Source organism: Staurois parvus, unplaced genomic scaffold, assembly GCF_062004578.1.
Source record: "Staurois parvus isolate SC_StPar_1 unplaced genomic scaffold, SC_StPar_1.0 ptg002946l, whole genome shotgun sequence".
Taxonomy (NCBI): Eukaryota; Metazoa; Chordata; class Amphibia; order Anura; family Ranidae; genus Staurois; species Staurois parvus.
Genome location: NW_028320742.1, coordinates 52,501 through 60,000, shown reverse-complemented (window position 1 = coordinate 60,000; position 7,500 = coordinate 52,501). Strand labels below are relative to the sequence as shown.

The 7,500-nt window shown below is 48.0% G+C and overlaps 11 non-coding genes across 11 annotated transcripts; 6 read left to right on the top strand and 5 right to left on the bottom strand.

Annotated features, from left to right (window-relative positions):
* Window positions 1-264: 264 nt before the first annotated feature.
* TRNAR-UCG (transfer RNA arginine (anticodon UCG)) lies at window positions 265-337 on the top strand. Its single transcript has one exon. It is a non-coding gene; the product is annotated as a tRNA-Arg (tRNA).
* An 866-nt stretch (window positions 338-1,203) lies between these two features.
* TRNAL-CAA (transfer RNA leucine (anticodon CAA)) lies at window positions 1,204-1,313 on the bottom strand. The gene is made up of 2 exons: window positions 1,276-1,313; window positions 1,204-1,249 (listed from the first exon to the last, which is right to left on the bottom strand). It is a non-coding gene; the product is annotated as a tRNA-Leu (tRNA).
* A 274-nt stretch (window positions 1,314-1,587) lies between these two features.
* TRNAR-UCG (transfer RNA arginine (anticodon UCG)) lies at window positions 1,588-1,660 on the top strand. The gene has a single exon. It is a non-coding gene; the product is annotated as a tRNA-Arg (tRNA).
* An 857-nt stretch (window positions 1,661-2,517) lies between these two features.
* Window positions 2,518-2,628, bottom strand: TRNAL-CAA (transfer RNA leucine (anticodon CAA)). Its single transcript has 2 exons — window positions 2,591-2,628; window positions 2,518-2,563 (listed from the first exon to the last, which is right to left on the bottom strand). It is a non-coding gene; the product is annotated as a tRNA-Leu (tRNA).
* A 274-nt stretch (window positions 2,629-2,902) lies between these two features.
* TRNAR-UCG (transfer RNA arginine (anticodon UCG)) lies at window positions 2,903-2,975 on the top strand. The gene has a single exon. It is a non-coding gene; the product is annotated as a tRNA-Arg (tRNA).
* Window positions 2,976-3,841: 866 nt separating this feature from the next.
* TRNAL-CAA (transfer RNA leucine (anticodon CAA)) lies at window positions 3,842-3,952 on the bottom strand. Its single transcript has 2 exons — window positions 3,915-3,952; window positions 3,842-3,887 (listed from the first exon to the last, which is right to left on the bottom strand). It is a non-coding gene; the product is annotated as a tRNA-Leu (tRNA).
* Window positions 3,953-4,226: 274 nt separating this feature from the next.
* Window positions 4,227-4,299, top strand: TRNAR-UCG (transfer RNA arginine (anticodon UCG)). The gene has a single exon. It is a non-coding gene; the product is annotated as a tRNA-Arg (tRNA).
* An 866-nt stretch (window positions 4,300-5,165) lies between these two features.
* TRNAL-CAA (transfer RNA leucine (anticodon CAA)) lies at window positions 5,166-5,275 on the bottom strand. Its single transcript has 2 exons — window positions 5,238-5,275; window positions 5,166-5,211 (listed from the first exon to the last, which is right to left on the bottom strand). It is a non-coding gene; the product is annotated as a tRNA-Leu (tRNA).
* Window positions 5,276-5,548: 273 nt separating this feature from the next.
* On the top strand, window positions 5,549-5,621 carry TRNAR-UCG (transfer RNA arginine (anticodon UCG)). Its single transcript has one exon. It is a non-coding gene; the product is annotated as a tRNA-Arg (tRNA).
* Window positions 5,622-6,487: 866 nt separating this feature from the next.
* TRNAL-CAA (transfer RNA leucine (anticodon CAA)) lies at window positions 6,488-6,598 on the bottom strand. The gene is made up of 2 exons: window positions 6,561-6,598; window positions 6,488-6,533 (listed from the first exon to the last, which is right to left on the bottom strand). It is a non-coding gene; the product is annotated as a tRNA-Leu (tRNA).
* A 273-nt stretch (window positions 6,599-6,871) lies between these two features.
* TRNAR-UCG (transfer RNA arginine (anticodon UCG)) lies at window positions 6,872-6,944 on the top strand. Its single transcript has one exon. It is a non-coding gene; the product is annotated as a tRNA-Arg (tRNA).
* The last annotated feature ends 556 nt before the right edge of the window (window positions 6,945-7,500 follow it).

Here is a 7,500-nt window from a genome sequence, read left to right as displayed (position 1 = left end):
CGACTTCCCTGTCCTTCCTCTTGAAATGTCCTCTACACGTGGGGCTCTAGGAATCACTTAGCAACATGAAGGGGCTGTATTAACCCTGTGCACCTAGGACCTCTTGCAAATGACCTTCCTAAAGCATGACCTTGGCACCAAGTCAAACTTTTCACATCTTGTCTAGCAAATCCACTGGAGCAAAGCGAGTATTGGAAAAGGTCAGAGGTCAACCTTAACCGGTGGCCTAGTCCGCATGCCACAAAGTTGAGCAAGAGCTGCGCAGACCGTGTGGCCTAATGGATAAGGCGTCTGACTTCGGATCAGAAGATTGAGGGTTCAAGTCCCTTCGTGGTCGGTGTCTTTGTTGCTCTTCAATTCCACTGGCCCTTACTTGTGAAATTCTCACTCCATTTATTCTTGGCCCAAGCACAAGTGTCACATTTAACAGCATGGCCTGGCAAAGCTCTCACAACTCTCTGATCTTCATGAACCCTGCTCCAAAAAATTCAAGGAAGACTTTTTACTCAGAGTATAGTATCAAGTCAATGAAACTCCAGGGCTATTGATCTGGTCAGTTAAGTAGCACAGGGCTTTGTTAATCACTTTCAGCTGCTTTGGTGTTAATGAAATCAACAACAGGTGCACTGGACGGGCAACAATGAGATGACCCCCAAAAGAGAAATGGTTTTACAGGCGGAGGCCACTGACATACAGTTTTTTCCCTGCTCATCTTTTTATTTTTCAGAGCGTTTTTCACTAGTTTTGCATTTGGCTAGCGTCCGTGTCACTACTGGTAGCATGAGGCGATCCCTGGACCCTACAGAGGTTGCACAGGCAGTCTAACTCCTCCAGCATGGCACATCAATACATGCCATTGCCAGCAGGGTTGCTATGTATCCCAGCATAGTCTCACGAGCGTGGAGGAGATTCCGGGAGACAGGCAGTTAATCTAGGAGAGCTGGACAGGGCCGTGGAAGGTCCTTAAGCCATCAGCAGGACCGGTATCTGCTTCTTTGTGCAAGGAGGAACAGGATGAGCACTGGCAGAGGCAGAGAAGATGATCTCCAGCATGTAAGTCCAGATATCCAGCATGCCACGTTTGTCCATTGAGATGTGACGTGCTTTAAAAGTGTTCCTTTCCTTGTTTTGAGCAGTGTTGTTTCTGTGGTAGCCCCAAAAAGCTGAGCGGTTGCGGTGGTTGTAGAGTAAAGTAAATGTGATTGTCAGAAGTGGGATTTGAACCCACGCCTCCATTTGGAGACCAGAACACACACGCAATGTGAAGAGGGAACTCTTGAGTCTGGCGCCTTAGACCACTCGGCCATCCTGACAAGAGACACTGACTTCCCTGTCCTTCCTCTTGAAATGTCCTCTACACGTGGGGCTCTAGGAATCACTTAGCAACATGAAGGGGCTGTATTAACCCTGTGCACCTAGGACCTCTTGCAAATGACCTTCCTAAAGCATGACCTTGGCACCAAGTCAAACTTTTCACATCTTGTCTAGCAAATCCACTGGAGCAAAGCGAGTATTGGAAAAGGTCAGAGGTCAACCTTAACCGGTGGCCTAGTCCGCATGCCACAAAGTTGAGCAAGAGCTGCAGCAGACCGCGTGGCCTAATGGATAAGGCGTCTGACTTCGGATCAGAAGATTGAGGGTTCAAGTCCCTTTGTGGTCGGTGTCTTTGTTGCTCTTCAATTCCACTGGCCCTTACTTGTGAAATTCTCACTCCATTTATTCTTGGCCCAAGCACAAGTGTCACATTTAACAGCATGGCCTGGCAAAGCTCTCACAACTCTCTGATCTTCATGAACCCTGCTCCAAAAAATTCAAGGAAGACTTTTTACTCAGAGTATAGTATCAAGTCAATGAAACTCCAGGGCTATTGATCTGGTCAGTTAAGTAGCACAGGGCTTTGTTAATCACTTTCAGCTGCTTTGGTGTTAATGAAATCAACAACAGGTGCACTGGACGGGCAACAATGAGATGACCCCCAAAAGAGAAATGGTTTTACAGGCGGAGGCCACTGACATACAGTTTTTTCCCTGTTCATCTTTTTATTTTTCAGAGCGTTTTTCACTAGTTTTGCATTTGGCTAGCGTCCGTGTCACTACTGGTAGCATGAGGCGATCCCTGGATCCTACAGAGGTTGCACAGGCAGTCTAACTCCTCCAGCATGGCACATCAATACATGCCATTGCCAGCAGGGTTGCTATGTCTCCCAGCATAGTCTCACGAGCGTGGTGGAGATTCCGGGAGACAGGCAGTTAATCTAGGAGAGCTGGACAGGGCCGTGGAAGGTCCTTAAGCCATCAGCAGGACCGGTATCTGCTTCTTTGTGCAAGGAGGAACAGGATGAGCACTGGCAGAGGCAGAGAAGATGATCTCCAGCATGTAAGTCCAGATATCCAGCATGCCACGTTTGTCCATTGAGATGTGACGTGCTTTAAAAGTGTTCCTTTCCTTGTTTTGGGCAGTGTTGTTTCTGTGGTAGCCCCGAAAAGCTGAGCGGTTGCAGAGTAAAGTAAATGTGATTGTCAGAAGTGGGATTTGAACCCACGCCTCCATTTGGAGACCAGAACACACACGCAATGTGAAGAAGGGAACTCTTGAGTCTGGCGCCTTAGACCACTCGGCCATCCTGACAAGAGACACCGACTTCCCTGTCTTTCCTCTTGAAATGTTCTCTACACGTGGGGCTCTAGGAATCACTTAGCAACATGAAGGGGCTGTATTAACCCTGTGCACCTAGGACCTCTTGCAAATGACCTTCCTAAAGCATGACCTTGGCACCAAGTCAAACTTTTCACATCTTGTCTAGCAAATCCACTGGAGCAAAGCGAGTATTGGAAAAGGTCAGAGGTCAACCTTAACCGGTGGCCTAGTCCGCATGCCACAAAGTTGAGCAAGAGCTGCGGCAGACCGCGTGGCCTAATGGATAAGGCGTCTGACTTCGGATCAGAAGATTGAGGGTTCAAGTCCCTTCGTGGTCGGTGTCTTTGTTGCTCTTCAATTCCACTGGCCTTTACTTGTGAAATTCTCACTCCATTTATTCTTGGCCCAAGCACAAGTGTCACATTTAACAGCATGGCCTGGCAAAGCTCTCACAACTCTCTGATCTTCATGAACCCTGCTCCAAAAAATTCAAGGAAGACTTTTTACTCAGAGTATAGTATCAAGTCAATGAAACTCCAGGGCTATTGATCTGGTCAGTTAAGTAGCACAGGGCTTTGTTAATCACTTTCAGCTGCTTTGGTGTTAATGAAATCAACAACAGGTGCACTGGACGGGCAACAATGAGATGACCCCCAAAAGAGAAATGGTTTTACAGGCGGAGGCCACTGACATACAGTTTTTTCCCTGCTCATCTTTTTTTTTTTCAGAGCGTTTTTCACTAGTTTTGCATTTGGCTAGCGTCCGTGTCACTACTGGTAGCATGAGGCGATCCCTGGACCCTACAGAGGTTGCACAGGCAGTCTAACTCCTCCAGCATGGCACATCAATACATGCCATTGCCAGCAGGGTTGCTATGTCTCCCAGCATAGTCTCACGAGCGTGGAGGAGATTCCGGGAGACAGGCAGTTAATCTAGGAGAGCTGGACAGGGCCGTGGAAGGTCCTTAAGCCATCAGCAGGACCGGTATCTGCTTCTTTGTGCAAGGAGGAACAGGATGAGCACTGGCAGAGGCAGAGAAGATGATCTCCAGCATGTAAGTCCAGATATCCAGCATGCCACGTTTGTCCATTGAGATGTGACGTGCTTTAAAAGTGTTCCTTTCCTTGTTTTGAGCAGTGTTGTTTCTGTGGTAGCCCCGAAAAGCTGAGCGGTTGCGGTGGTTGTAGAGTAAAGTAAATGTGATTGTCAGAAGTGGGATTTGAACCCACGCCTCCATTTGGAGACCAGAACACACACGCAATGTGAAGAAGGGAACTCTTGAGTCTGGCACCTTAGACCACTCGGCCATCCTGACAAGAGACACCGACTTCCCTGTCCTTCCTCTTGAAATGTTCTCTACACGTGGGGCTCTAGGAATCACTTAGCAACATGAAGGGGCTGTATTAACCCTGTGCACCTAGGACCTCTTGCAAATGACCTTCCTAAAGCATGACCTTGGCACCAAGTCAAACTTTTCACATCTTGTCTAGCAAATCCAGTGGAGCAAAGCGAGTATTGGAAAAGGTCAGAGGTCAACCTTAACCGGTGGCCTAGTCCGCATGCCACAAAGTTGAGCAAGAGCTGCGGCAGACCGCGTGGCCTAATGGATAAGGCGTCTGACTTCGGATCAGAAGATTGAGGGTTCAAGTCCCTTCGTGGTCGGTGTCTTTGTTGCTCTTCAATTCCACTGGCCCTTACTTGTGAAATTCTCACTCCATTTATTCTTGGCCCAAGCACAAGTGTCACATTTAACAGCTTGGCCTGGCAAAGCTCTCACAACTCTCTGATCTTCATGAACCCTGCTCCAAAAAATTCAAGGAAGACTTTTTACTCAGAGTATAGTATCAAGTCAATGAAACTCCAGGGCTATTGATCTGGTCAGTTAAGTAGCACAGGGCTTTGTTAATCACTTTCAGCTGCTTTGGTGTTAATGAAATCAACAACAGGTGCACTGGACGGGCAACAATGAGATGACCCCCAAAAGAGAAATGGTTTTACAGGCGGAGGCCACTGACATACAGTTTTTTCCCTGCTCATCTTTTTATTTTTCAGAGCGTTTTTCACTAGTTTTGTATTTGGCTAGCGTCCGTGTCACTACTGGTAGCATGAGGCGATCCCTGGACCCTACAGAGGTTGCACAGGCAGTCTAACTCCTCCAGCATGGCACATCAATACATGCCATTGCCAGCACGGTTGCTATGTCTCCCAGCATAGTCTCACGAGCGTGGAGGAGATTCCGGGAGACAGGCAGTTAATCTAGGAGAGCTGGACAGGGCCGTGGAAGGTCCTTAAGCCATCAGCAGGACCGGTATCTGCTTCTTTGTGCAAGGAGGAACAGGATGAGCACTGGCAGAGGCAGAGAAGATGATCTCCAGCATGTAAGTCCAGATATCCAGCATGCCACGTTTGTCCATTGAGATGTGACGTGCTTTAAAAGTGTTCCTTTCCTTGTTTTGAGCAGTGTTGTTTCTGTGGTAGCCCCAAAAAGCTGAGCGGTTGCGGTGGTTGTAGAGGAAAGTAAATGTGATTGTCAGAAGTGGGATTTGAACCCACGCCTCCATTTGGAGACCAGAACACACACGCAATGTGAAGAGGGAACTCTTGAGTCTGGCGCCTTAGACCACTCGGCCATCCTGACAAGAGACACCGACTTCCCTGTCCTTCCTCTTGAAATGTCCTCTACACGTGGGGCTCTAGGAATCACTTAGCAACATGAAGGGGCTGTATTAACCCTGTGCACCTAGGACCTCTTGCAAATGACCTTCCTAAAGCATGACCTTGGCACCAAGTCAAACTTTTCACATCTTGTCTAGCAAATCCAGTGGAGCAAAGCGAGTATTGGAAAAGGTCAGAGGTCAACCTTAACTGGTGGCCGAGTCCGCATGCCACAAAGTTGAGCAAGAGCTGCGCAGACCGCGTGGCCTAATGAATAAGGCGTCTGACTTCGGATCAGAAGATTGAGGGTTCAAGTCCCTTCGTGGTCGGTGTCTTTGTTGCTCTTCAATTCCACTGGCCCTTACTTGTGAAATTCTCACTCCATTTATTCTTGGCCCAAGCACAAGTGTCACATTTAACAGCATGGCCTGGCAAAGCTCTCACAACTCTCTGATCTTCATGAACCCTGCTCCAAAAAATTCAAGGAAGACTTTTTACTCAGAGTATAGTATCAAGTCAATGAAACTCCAGGGCTATTGATCTGGTCAGTTAAGTAGCACAGGGCTTTGTTAATCACTTTCAGCTGCTTTGGTGTTAATGAAATCAACAACAGGTGCACTGGACGGGCAACAATGAGATGACCCCCAAAAGAGAAATGGTTTTACAGGCGGAGGCCACTGACATACAGTTTTTTCCCTGCTCATCTTTTTATTTTTCAGAGCGTTTTTCACTAGTTTTGCATTTGGCTAGCGTCCGTGTCACTACTGGTAGCATGAGGCGATCCCTGGACCCTACAGAGGTTGCACAGGCAGTCTAACTCCTCCAGCATGGCACATCAATACATGCCATTGCCAGCAGGGTTGCTATGTCTCCCAGCATAGTCTCACGAGCGTGGAGGAGATTCCGGGAGACAGGCAGTTAATCTAGGAGAGCTGGACAGGGCCGTGGAAGGTCCTTAAGCCATCAGCAGGACCGGTATCTGCTTCTTTGTGCAAGGAGGAACAGGATGAGCACTGGCAGAGGCAGAGAAGATGATCTCCAGCATGTAAGTCCAGATATCCAGCATGCCACGTTTGTCCATTGAGATGTGACGTGCTTTAAAAGTGTTCCTTTCCTTGTTTTGAGCAGTGTTGTTTCTGTGGTAGCCCCGAAAAGCTGAGCGGTTGCGGTGGTTGTAGAGGAAAGTAAATGTGATTGTCAGAAGTGGGATTTGAACCCACGCCTCCATTTGGAGACCAGAACACACACGCAATGTGAAGAGGGAATCTCTTGAGTCTGGCGCCTTAGACCACTCGGCCATCCTGACAAGAGACACCGACTTCCCTGTCCTTCCTCTTGAAATGTCCTCTACACGTGGGGCTCTAGGAATCACTTAGCAACATGAAGGGGCTGTATTAACCCTGTGCACCTAGGACCTCTTGCAAATGACCTTCCTAAAGCATGACCTTGGCACCAAGTCAAACTTTCACATCTTGTCTAGCAAATCCACTGGAGCAAAGCGAGTATTGGAAAAGGTCAGAGGTCAACCTTAACCGGTGGCCTAGTCCGCATGCCACAAAGTTGAGCAAGAGCTGCGGCAGACCGCGTGGCCTAATGGATAAGGCGTCTGACTTCGGATCAGAAGATTGAGGGTTCAAGTCCCTTCGTGGTCGGTGTCTTTGTTGCTCTTCAATTCCACTGGCCCTTACTTGTGAAATTCTCACTCCATTTATTCTTGGCCCAAGCACAAGTGTCACATTTAACAGCATGGCCTGGCAAAGCTCTCACAACTCTCTGATCTTCATGAACCCTGCTCCAAAAAATTCAAGGAAAACTTTTTACTCAGAGTATAGTATCAAGTCAATGAAACTCCAGGGCTATTGATCTGGTCAGTTAAGTAGCACAGGGCTTTGTTAATCACTTTCAGCTGCTTTGGTGTTAATGAAATCAACAACAGGTGCACTGGACGGGCAACAATGAGATGACCCCCAAAAGAGAAATGGTTTTACAGGCGGAGGCCACTGACATACAGTTTTTTCCCTGTTCATCTTTTTATTTTTCAGAGCGTTTTTCACTAGTTTTGTATTTGGCTAGCGTCCGTGTCACTACTGGTAGCATGAGGCGATCCCTGGACCCTACAGAGGTTGCACAGGCAGTCTAACTCCTCCAGCATGGCACATCAATACATGCCATTGCCAGCAGGGTTGCTATGTCTCCCAGCATAGTCTC